The sequence below is a fragment of the Homarus americanus genome, unplaced genomic scaffold (assembly GCF_018991925.1).
Source record: "Homarus americanus isolate GMGI-L3 unplaced genomic scaffold, GMGI_Hamer_2.0 scaffold50678, whole genome shotgun sequence".
NCBI lineage: Eukaryota > Metazoa > Arthropoda > Malacostraca > Decapoda > Nephropidae > Homarus > Homarus americanus.
The window spans coordinates 12020-22500 of record NW_024756616.1 but is presented as its reverse complement, the minus strand read 5'-3'; the positions used below and the strand labels follow the sequence as shown (position 1 = coordinate 22500).

General features: G+C 44.2%; 1 pseudogene; it reads left to right on the top strand.

Moving 5' to 3' along the window:
• The window catches only part of LOC121856881, a pseudogene marked incomplete at its 5' end in the record, with an annotated part of 3015 nt that extends 1326 nt beyond the window's left edge, over positions 1 to 1689 (top strand).
• Between the last annotated feature and the right edge of the window lie 8792 nt (positions 1690 to 10481).

Sequence of the window (10481 nt, the reverse complement as noted above, 5' to 3'; positions counted from 1 at the left end):
CTCTGAGGATCGGGCCAGTCGGGCTGGAAGCGGCCTGGTTGGGCGCAGGACTGGGCGAGGTGACGGTAGGGACGTTAGGGCAAACTGCCGTGGTTCGTCCGGCGATGATGATGTCGCACATGTGCGCTCTCTTCGGCGGGCGCGCGCGTGGCCTAGCGCCTTCTAAACCGAGCTCGGACCGGCGTCCGGCCCTTCCGTGGAACGCGCTAGGCCGCGGGCGTGTTCTCGGCGGTGTTCGCCGTCCCTCCAAAGCTCTTGTAGTAAGAGGTGCGGGGAGGCGGGCCGTTCGTTCACTACAATCCCACTTCGGCTGGCGCCCAGCGATCAACTCAGAACTGGCACGGACCAGGGAATCCGACTGTCTAATTAAAACAAAGCATTGCGATGGTCTTTGATGGATGTTGACGCAATGTGATTTCTGCCCAGTGCTCTGAATGTCAAAGTGAAGAAATTCAACCAAGCGCGGGTAAACGGCGGAGTAACTATGACTCTCTTAGGTAGCCAAATGCCTCATCTAATTAGTGACGCGATGAATGGATTAACGAGATTCCCACTGTCCCTATCTACTATCTAGCGAACCCACAGGCAGGGGAACGGGCCTGCACTAAACAGCGGGAAGACCCTGTTGAGCTTGACTCTAGTCTGATTTTTGAGAGACATCAGAGGTGTAGCATAAGTGGGAGGTCGTTCGCCCAGTGGGGCGGCCGCCAGTGAAATACCACTACTCTGATCTTTACTTACTCGGTGAGACGGAATGGGAGTCTCTGGAGCGTCTCCTCTTTAGCCCTAAGCGGCGGAAGGGCCGACGAGTGGACGCGGTTCCGGCGGTACGCTAACAGCGCCGCCGCCCGCGTACGAAGGCCGGGCGCTGCGCCGCCGCGATCCGCCGAGGACATTATCAGGTGGGGAGTTTGACTGGGCGGTACATCTGTCAAATGATAACGCAGGTGTCCTAAGGCCAGCTCAGCGTGGACAGAAACCTCGCAGAGAGCAAAAGGGCAAATGCTGGCTTGATCCTGATTTTCAGTACGAATACGCGAAAGCGCCTATCGATCCTTTGACTTTAGGAGTTTTAAGAGTGTGAAAAGTTACACAGGGATAACTGGCTTGTGGCGCAAGCGTTCATAGCGACGTCGCTTTTGATCCTTCGATGTCGGCTCTTCCTATCATTGAAGCAGAATTCACCAAGCGTTGGATTGTTCACCCACCAACAGGGAACGTGAGCTGGGTTTAGACCGTCGTGAGACAGGTTTTTTACCCTGTTAAAATGAGGTTGCGATAGTAGTCCTGCTCAGTACGAGAGGAACGGCAGGTCCGGACATATGGTTCCGTTCTTGGTCGATCGGCCAGTGGAGCGAGGCTACGTCCGTGGGATTATGCCTGAAAGCCTCTAAGGCAGCATCCCGGCTAGAGAAGCAACGATACCGCGTACGGCTCGCATTGGGACGGTCAAAGATATTACGAGACTCTGGCGGGCAGCTTGCTGCACCGCCGGAGAATGGACCCATGCAAGGAACTCGGGGGTCGTGTCATCAGTGCCGGCTCTCCGTCCCAAATGCGGATCACCGAATGCTGATGTGCCGTACCGAATCGTAGACGACTTACGTACCGGTCAGGGTGTTGTAGATGGCAGAGCAGCATCCTCACTGCGATCCATTAAGACTTCTCCTACCAGGCCGGAGGTTTCGTCACGCCCCGATGGCGAAATCCTCCATTACAGCAGCGGCAGCAGTGTCTAGCGGCCTGCTCCATTGCGCAAGTGTCTGTTTAACCTAACCTGGGTTAAAGTGTATTGGTGTCCTGAAGTTTTATAGAGGCTTGCCAGCCTAAGTAAGAGACAAACAAATAATCCAACAACCTCTCCTTGGTGGTAGTAGAGAGTGTGTTGGTGTCCTGAAGTTTTATAGACAAACAAATAATCCAACAACCTCTCCTTGGTAGTAGAAGAGTGTATTGGTGTCCTAAAGTTTTAGCGAGGCTTGCCAGCCTGAGTAAGACAAAGAAATAATCCAGACAGCCACTACTACTAACCTAACCGCTGGAGGTTTCACCCCGATGGCGAAATCCTCCGTTAGTGTCTGTTTAACCTAACCTTAGTACAGAGTCTATTGGTCCACAATTTTATAGAGGCTAAGTCAATAAGAGACAGAAAGAAATAATCCAAGCAGCCAACCTTGTGTAAAGTCTATTGGCGGCCTAAATTTTATAGAGATATACAGGCCACCACTTTCGCCGGAGGTTTCGTCCCCGATGGCGAAATCCTCCATTACAGCAAAAGTGTCTGTTTAACCTAACCTTAGTACAAAGTCTATTGGTGTCCTCAATTTTATAGAGGTTAGCCACCCGAAGTCAATAAGAGACAAAGAAATAATCCAAGCAGCCAACTATTAGCCTGACCGTGGTAAATTCTAACGGGGACCTTAATAATAATACATAACTAACCAACCACTACCGGGCGCTAACCTAACCACTTTCGCCGGAGGTTTCGTCACGCTCCCCGATGGCGAAATCCTCCATTACAGCAAAAGTGTCTGTTTAACCTAACCTTAGTACAAAGTCTATTGGTGTCCTCAATTTTATAGAGGTTAGCCACCCGAAGTCAATAAGAGACAAAAGAAATAATCCAAGCAGCCTAAACTGTTTAGCCTGACCGTGGTAAAGTCTAACGGGGGACCTTAAATTTTATATAATAATAATAATACAGGCAACTACCAACCACTACGGGCCGCCTAACCTAACCACTTTCGCCGAGGTTTCGTCACGCTCCCCGATGGCGAAATCCTCCATTACAGCAAAAGTGTCTGTTTAACCTAACCTTAGTACAAGTCTATTGGTGTCCTCAATTTTATAGAGGTTAGCCACCCGAAGTCAATAAGAGACAAGGAAATAATCCAAGCAGCCTAAACTGTTTAGCCTGACCGTGGTAAAGTCTAACGGGGGACCTTAAATTTTATATAATAATAATAATAATACAGGCAACTACCTAACCACTACCGGGCCGCCTAACCTAACCACTACTTTCGCCGGAGGTTTCGTCACGCTCCCCGATGGCGAAATCCTCCATTACAGCAAAAGTGTCTGTTTAACCTAACCTTAGTACAAAGTCTATTGGTGTCCTCAATTTTATAGAGGTTAGCCAACCGAAGTCAATAAGAGACAAAGAAATAATCCAAGCAGCCTAAACTGCTTAGCCTGACCGTGGTAAAGTCTAACGGGGACCTTAAATTTTATAGGAATAATAATAATACAGGCAACTAACCAACCACTACCGGGCCGCCTAATTCCAACCACTATTTTTCGCTGAGGTTTTTGGTCACGTCACCCCCGAAGGCGAAATCCTCCATTACAGCAAAAAGTGTCTTGTTTAACCTAACCTTAGTACAAAAGTCTATTGGTGTCCCTACCTATAGAGGTTAGAAGTCAATAAGAGACAAAGAAATAATCCAAGCAGCCACCACCATTCAGCCTAAACTGGTTTAAAGGCCTGACAGAGTTTTTAATAACCGGTGATATGGAACCACACACAACCCCCCTTAACCTGATAATGCAATCAAATGGATAATTGCTAACTATTCTCAGAGATAATGCAATCAAATGGTTATATAAATAATAAAAATGACCCCTGTGTTAGATACCGTATTTGGTCATGATGAATTGTTTATTAGACTATAAGAAATCCTCTTCTTTCTTGTATTGGCAAGGGGAGTTTGCTTTAACTTAGGTATGCTAGCCTAAGTAAAAATAGACACGGAGCTGCGAAGACCTGATTCTTTTGCTGCATGTTTGAGTCTGCAACTTTGTTGTGATAAGACACTCAATCCTAGTGATTGTACTTACTCAACATAGTGACGGTGTAATTACCATCACAGATTGTACGGGAAATTCCAACTTTGGAAAAAACAAATATTTGGCCTACCCAAATTTTGACTACTACCCGTGCGTCTACGTCCTGGATTGGCCAATCAGTGGTGCCCCACGGTGGCGTGATACATGCACGTTTACTGCGGTGCTCTGATTGGCTGACCGGAACGTGGCGTGGTAGGGAGACTGTCTCTACTCTCTAAGTCCTCTTCTTTCCTTTTTTCATCCCCCTCATGCACTCCGTTCCTTGAACGGGAGGCGGGACTAAGAGATACGGTCGATCCGGCAAGGGAACCTGTGATAGTGCAAGGCACCCCTTGTCCGGGGGTCACCTGTAGGTGGCAACTTTTTAGACATAACTATAGTCACAGGTAACCTGGGTGCAGAACCCTACGAGCCTGACGCCCGTCCAAGAGGGGGGGGCGGGGTCACTGCTCCCAGGCAGGAGCCCTGTGTTATAGGTAGGATTAGATGTAATCAAGAAGATGACAACTAGCATTAGAATAAAACATAGAGATAAGGGACACTCTATTGGAAGGGGAAAAGTGGCAGAAATCACTTACAACAAACTGCAAGTCCCACTAACTAGAATATTCAGCACCAATGAAGGTTTTAAAGTAATCTGTAAAGATGACTTTGATTCAGATAAAATCCTTTCAAAAGAAACAAGAGATATATTTTACAATGAAGGCCTTATTGTTGTCATGCCACCAGAACAAAAAGCAAAAAGATCAGTTTTTGTTCGTCAAGTCGATCAAGAGATCGGGAGGAAGACCTGAAAGAAGAACTGGAACGCCAAAATAGGTGGATGAAGATTGAAGAAGTCATTAAGATAAAGGACTATACTCATGTTTGAAGAAGTGTCAATGGCTGAGAAAGTTTTACAACAGGGCTTTCTAATATTCAACATGTCAGTCACACCACATCAAATAAAGAAGGAGACATTCATCAGTCTGCAAACTTGCTTCTCCTGCTACAAATATGAAGAACACACAACGAGAGACTGTCCGGAAAAAGAAAAAAAGTACTGCTCAGATTGTGCAGGCGACGACCATACCTACACTGAATGCAAGAATACACATGTTGGCTGTCTCAACTGTAAGAGAAACGGGAATGTATACATAGGACATAGGACGTTAGCAATGGCATGCCCAATAAAAACACAATACGATAAAAGTACAAGAAACAAGGAAAAAAGGAACAAGACAAGAAGGATACGACATACGTCGAAATAGCAAAGAGAAGGGTCCAAGAGGCTCATAGGACCAGAATCCACAGTATTAAACCTAAGTGAGCCAATACATGATAAGGTAATGATTAGTATGATCCATGCAATTATTTGCACAATATCATTGCACCCTGGATCATACAATGAGGAATTAAGGAAAATGTTTAAATTGAATTCAAATCAGAGATGATATTTCAGAGAATCCATTAACCGAAAACTATTTGTAATGTAAATATATGCAAGCGAACTGGAGAGAAAGACTACATCAAGACGAACAAAGGTTTGAGCAAGGAGCAACAGCTGATACACAAGGAACACAAGCGACCGATAGAGATCCCAGACAAATTTATCGAAGTGATAAAGAGAAGATAGAAATAACAAAAGTGGATGCACAAAGGAGTAGGAGGAGAGAAGATAAGATGGAAACTGATCAATATACAACCTGAATCTGGTTGAAGAAATTGGATTAAAAGTTATCACTACAACAAAACATGGAATCCCAACATCGAGACCAACAGGAGGACAATAGTAAAAAACTGTGAAGGAGGGATATACAAGTGGACATATCAAGAAAAATCCCTAAGTGAAGATTATGTCTGGTCACTAATTACTACGGACAAACTAAAGATTACGGCCAAAGACTTTAAAATAGTAGACCCGTCAGAGTATAGAAGAGTCAGAAGCGGGAAACAGGATGATAGGTCTCCACTCCAACTGACTGCCACAATCCAAGTATAAGAAATAATGGACAATAGACAAACAGTAAGAACTTTAAGAATAATACAACACAACGTAAGAAACTGGAAGACCGAGAGAATTAACCTAAGTAATATATATCGCGAAATTGACCCTGAAATTATACTAATAAACAGTCACGGTGAGACAGAAAACAACAACATAAAACTCTTTAACTATTATGTAAACCAAAGAAATAAATCGGGCGAGAAAATGACGGAGTAGCGATAGCGGTTAAAAGAAACTTAAAATTTAAACTAATTGATGACTTCCAGGATGAATTTCTAGCAATAAAAATAAATACAACTCAAGGAGACGTAATTATTGCTACTACTTACCTATAGAAGACCTATTAAAATTGGCTAACAATAGTCATCCGATGTACATCTTAGGAGACTTTAACGCCAGACATAGGATTTTTGACAATACAAATAATAACGTCGTGGGAAACGCCCTTAATCAATTAATAAATTTAGGGAAAATCAATCATCTGGGTCCTAACTTTCCAAACTGGAGAAATCACAATACACAATCGACACCAGACAAAATTTTTTACCAACAACAAAGCCTTTTTCAATTACCATATAATACAGTGACCATCTGCCAATTATACTAACACTGTCAACAAGCCCCATACAGATACCAATAAAAAGAGACTGAAAATGAGTAAAACAGACTGGGACAGCTTCAAAGACGACTTAAGTAATCACCACTCGATTAACCTACAAGGAAAACAACAGAAGATATAGACTCAGAAATGGACAGACTGCACTCAGCAATAAAAACATCTATAACCAAACACACTCCTACTTCACACTTTAGAACATTACCCAACAACAGACTACCAGAAGAAGTTAAATTAATCCAGACCTATTACAATGAAATAAACAGGTATATGGAAAGACACGGCAGTAACAGATGGCTATTGTTACGAGTTGGGGATTTAGAATATAGTTATACGTCTACCCAGATCCCAACAGGTAACAACAATAAAAAACAAAGACAATCGGACTATAAAAGGGTAGACAAAGGATGCGAGTTTTCGTTGTATATAATAGAGTACCATAAATCCCTTAACAAAATATTCAGCTTATAAATTACCCTTAACCAAACTTAACCTAAACATTAACAGTATATACATATTAATAAACATAAAACAATCTCGAAGCAAGTGGACGGGGAAATTAATACAAGAGATACTAGTACTTAAGTGAGGAGCTGAGATGGCTGACGAGTAAGGCTGAGTATTGTAGAAGACGGTAGGTAGTCACTGCACGTACGTAGGTTTAGAGGATAGATGATCCTGTGGTCACTTCCCAGAGCCAAGTGCTCTCTCCTCGAATTGGAGGTGACGCAACAACCAGGATAGGGAGAAGGGAAACCTGAGTGGTAACTAAGACGAGTCATACTCGTGTCTCGTCCCTAGATGGCGTTGCTCGTGGTGCTGGGTAGGTAGATCAGGACAATAGATGGCGTGCTTCGTAGTGCTGGGTGGAGGGTTCGTAACACACCCCCTCCAAAGACTCCGTAGCGCGGGCGCGAAGGAGGTGATCACCTGGTGCGTCTGGAGAGTAGCTGCTGCATTTCCACTGGAGCTCGGGATAAGGAGTCTGCAATCAGGTTATAGGGCTGGGTGAGAGAGCCCAGCGGAGGATTCGCTGGTTGGAGGTCTTGTTGGTTTGGATGAACGTGAGTGGGTTATGGTCGGTGAAGACTAGGGTTGTTTGTGGGCAAGACTGGAGGTAACATTCAAACTCTTTATTGCCAACACCAGAGCCAAGGCCTCCTTCTCTATGGTCGAGTAGTTGGTCTGATGTTTTTCAACTTGGCGGAGTAATATGCCACAGGGTGAAGAACATCAGTGGTTGGGTCGGGTAGGAGCACAGCCCCCACTCCGACACCACTAGCGTCGATTGGCAGATGGAAGGGCGAGGTGTAGTCAGGCTTGGAGGCAAGGAAGGCTTTGAGGCGGTGGAAAGACTGGTCGCACCTCTGGTTCCAGATGTAAGGGACCGCAGAACTGGTAAGGTCTGTGAGGGGTCCGGCCACGCTGGAGAAGTTACTGCAGAACCGACGGTAGTAGCCGCACATCCCCAGGAAGCGCATGAGTTCCTTCCTCGTCCTTGGAGTGGGGAAGGACAAGATGGCTTTAACGTTTGCGTCCTTGGGTCTCACCATACCATGCCCAACGATATGTCCCAGGTAAGTCACTGAGGCCCGGCTAAAAGCAGATTTAGCCAGGTTTATGGTGAATCCAGTCTCTTGCAGTCGTGCCAACAGTATCTCCAAACGCACCAGATGTTCGTCCCAGCCGTCCGACACCACCACCAGGTCATCCAGGTAGGCGAACGTCCCACCTAGGTCCTGAATTTGGTAGTTGATGGCCCTCTGGAATGTGGCCGGAGCATTAGAAAAGGCCAAACGCCATAACCAAATATTGAAAAGACCAAATGGAGTTATAAATGCCGAGATTATTTTGGCCCTATCCGTGAGTCCCACTTGATAATATCCTTTCAATAAGTCCACCGTACTGATAAATTTGGCACAGCCTATGCTTATATCTTCAATCAAAGGTAAAGGGTAGGAGTCTGAGACAGTGACCTGGTTCACTTTACGATAATCGGTACAGAAACGAAAAGTGCCATCGGGTTTTGGAATGAGAAGGCAAGGTGAAGCCCAGGGGAGGTACTAGGCTCAGCTAAGTTATGTTTTAACAAAATCTACCTTTTTCATAATCTTTTTTTTGTGGATTTAGTCGATAGGCTGATTGCCTAATGGGTTGTACATCATCCGAGATTAGCTTAATATCATGTTTAAGTATATTGCAAAACCCTGGGAGGTCTGATGTGACTTTAGGAAATGTTGATAATAACTTAGTGAGATCTTTTGCTTGAGATGGATTCAGAACAGAAAAATACTCATCCAAGTTGTTGAGTATGTGACTGTTAGTAGGGTTTTCTTTTAGGTAGAGGAAGTCTAATTCTCCAATAGGTCCATGTCATGTCTCCGGCTCCGGCCCTGACAAAACCGTATGCAATACAGGTTGACTTATAGCCTCTGGGATGTCTTCCTCTGACTGCCTGGAATGGTAAAGTTTCATGAGATTAATGTGACAAGTTGAATCTTTTCTGCGATCAGGAGTATGGACTATATAGTTGAGAGGAGATAGTTTATTAGCAACTATATAGGGACCAGTAAACTTGCTTTTAAGGAGAGCCTGGAATGGGTAGAAAGAGTAACACTTTGTCACCTGGAGAAAATGATCTTTTAACTAATTTAGGTTGGGACTTCACCATTTTTCTTGGACTTTTTTAAGTTTGACTGAGCAATGGTTCGGACTTCAGTTAATTTGTCCCTTAAAGTGTCAATGTATTGGGAAACTGTTGCGAGCTTAATAGATGGAGTGTCAAACCACTGCTCCTTTACTATTTTAAGGGGTCCCTTATTTTCTCCCATATAGTAACTCGAACGGGAGAAACCAATGACTCCTGGGGACATTCCCTGATGGCAAAGAGTAACAAGTCTATGCTTTCATCCCATTCCTTTTGGTGTTCTATACAGTATTTTTGAGCATTGATGTACAATGGTCCACACTGAGGTCTTTCATCACCTGTTTGAAAAGATTGCTCGTAAAATTGGTGCCCTGATCGGATTGGATCTCTTTAGGAATGCCCACTGAAGTGAAAAGGTGCAAAAGATGTTTGATTACGTTTTTTGAAGTGATGCTTTTAAGGGGAAAAGCCTCAGGATAACGTGTACTGGTATCCATAACTGTGAGCAGGAATTGATTTCCCTTCTTAGTCTTTGGTAATGGGCCCACACAATCCACAACAATCTTTTCAAATGGTGTAGAAAATACTGGGATGGGCTTACTGGGAGCTGCTGGTATACTTTCATTTGGTTTTCCTACCATTTGACAAATATGACAAGATTTTAGGTACTTTGACACATCCTTCCTAAGTCCAGGCCAATAATAGTGTTGGAGGAGCTTTTTATATGTTTTCAGGATTCCCAAATGTCCTGAAATACCATCATGGGCAAGGGCAATTAATGCTGGTCTGACTGAGGAGGGAATTACCACTTGATGTATTTCAGACCACGTGTCTAGATGGGTAAGCTCATTAGGGGGCCTATAGGCCCCCTCATCAAAACCCTTCATGATAATAAAACACGGAAGGGTGTTAAAAAATCTTTACCCTCAACTGCTGCATGATGGAAGTTAGTCAGCGATGGATCAGGATTGTTGGGCTTTAACGAGCTCATCCTTACTAATTGTCTTATTGTACAGATCTTCTGTGGGTAGGAAAACAACATTAGAGGTATTTTGACGAAGAGGGCCCATTGCTAATAATTCCCCAGACCGGGGTGACAGCACAAGATGGGAAAAAGATGAGAATAGCTTTTTAAGGTCAGTGGTGTTTTGACAGGTAAGGAGACGACTGTCTTTATGTTAGAACCACTAGATCTCCTACCAAGTCATTACCCATTAATAAAATGGAATGTCAGCACACAGTATTGTCTTCCTAATGGCTACTTGCACTTCCCCAGTAATCAAGGGACATTGGAGGTGCACTTTAGCTAAGGGATAGGAAGAATGGGATGAGAGATCTGAAATTAGAACACTCATTAGTAAATGCTGTAGATATATCAGGAATGA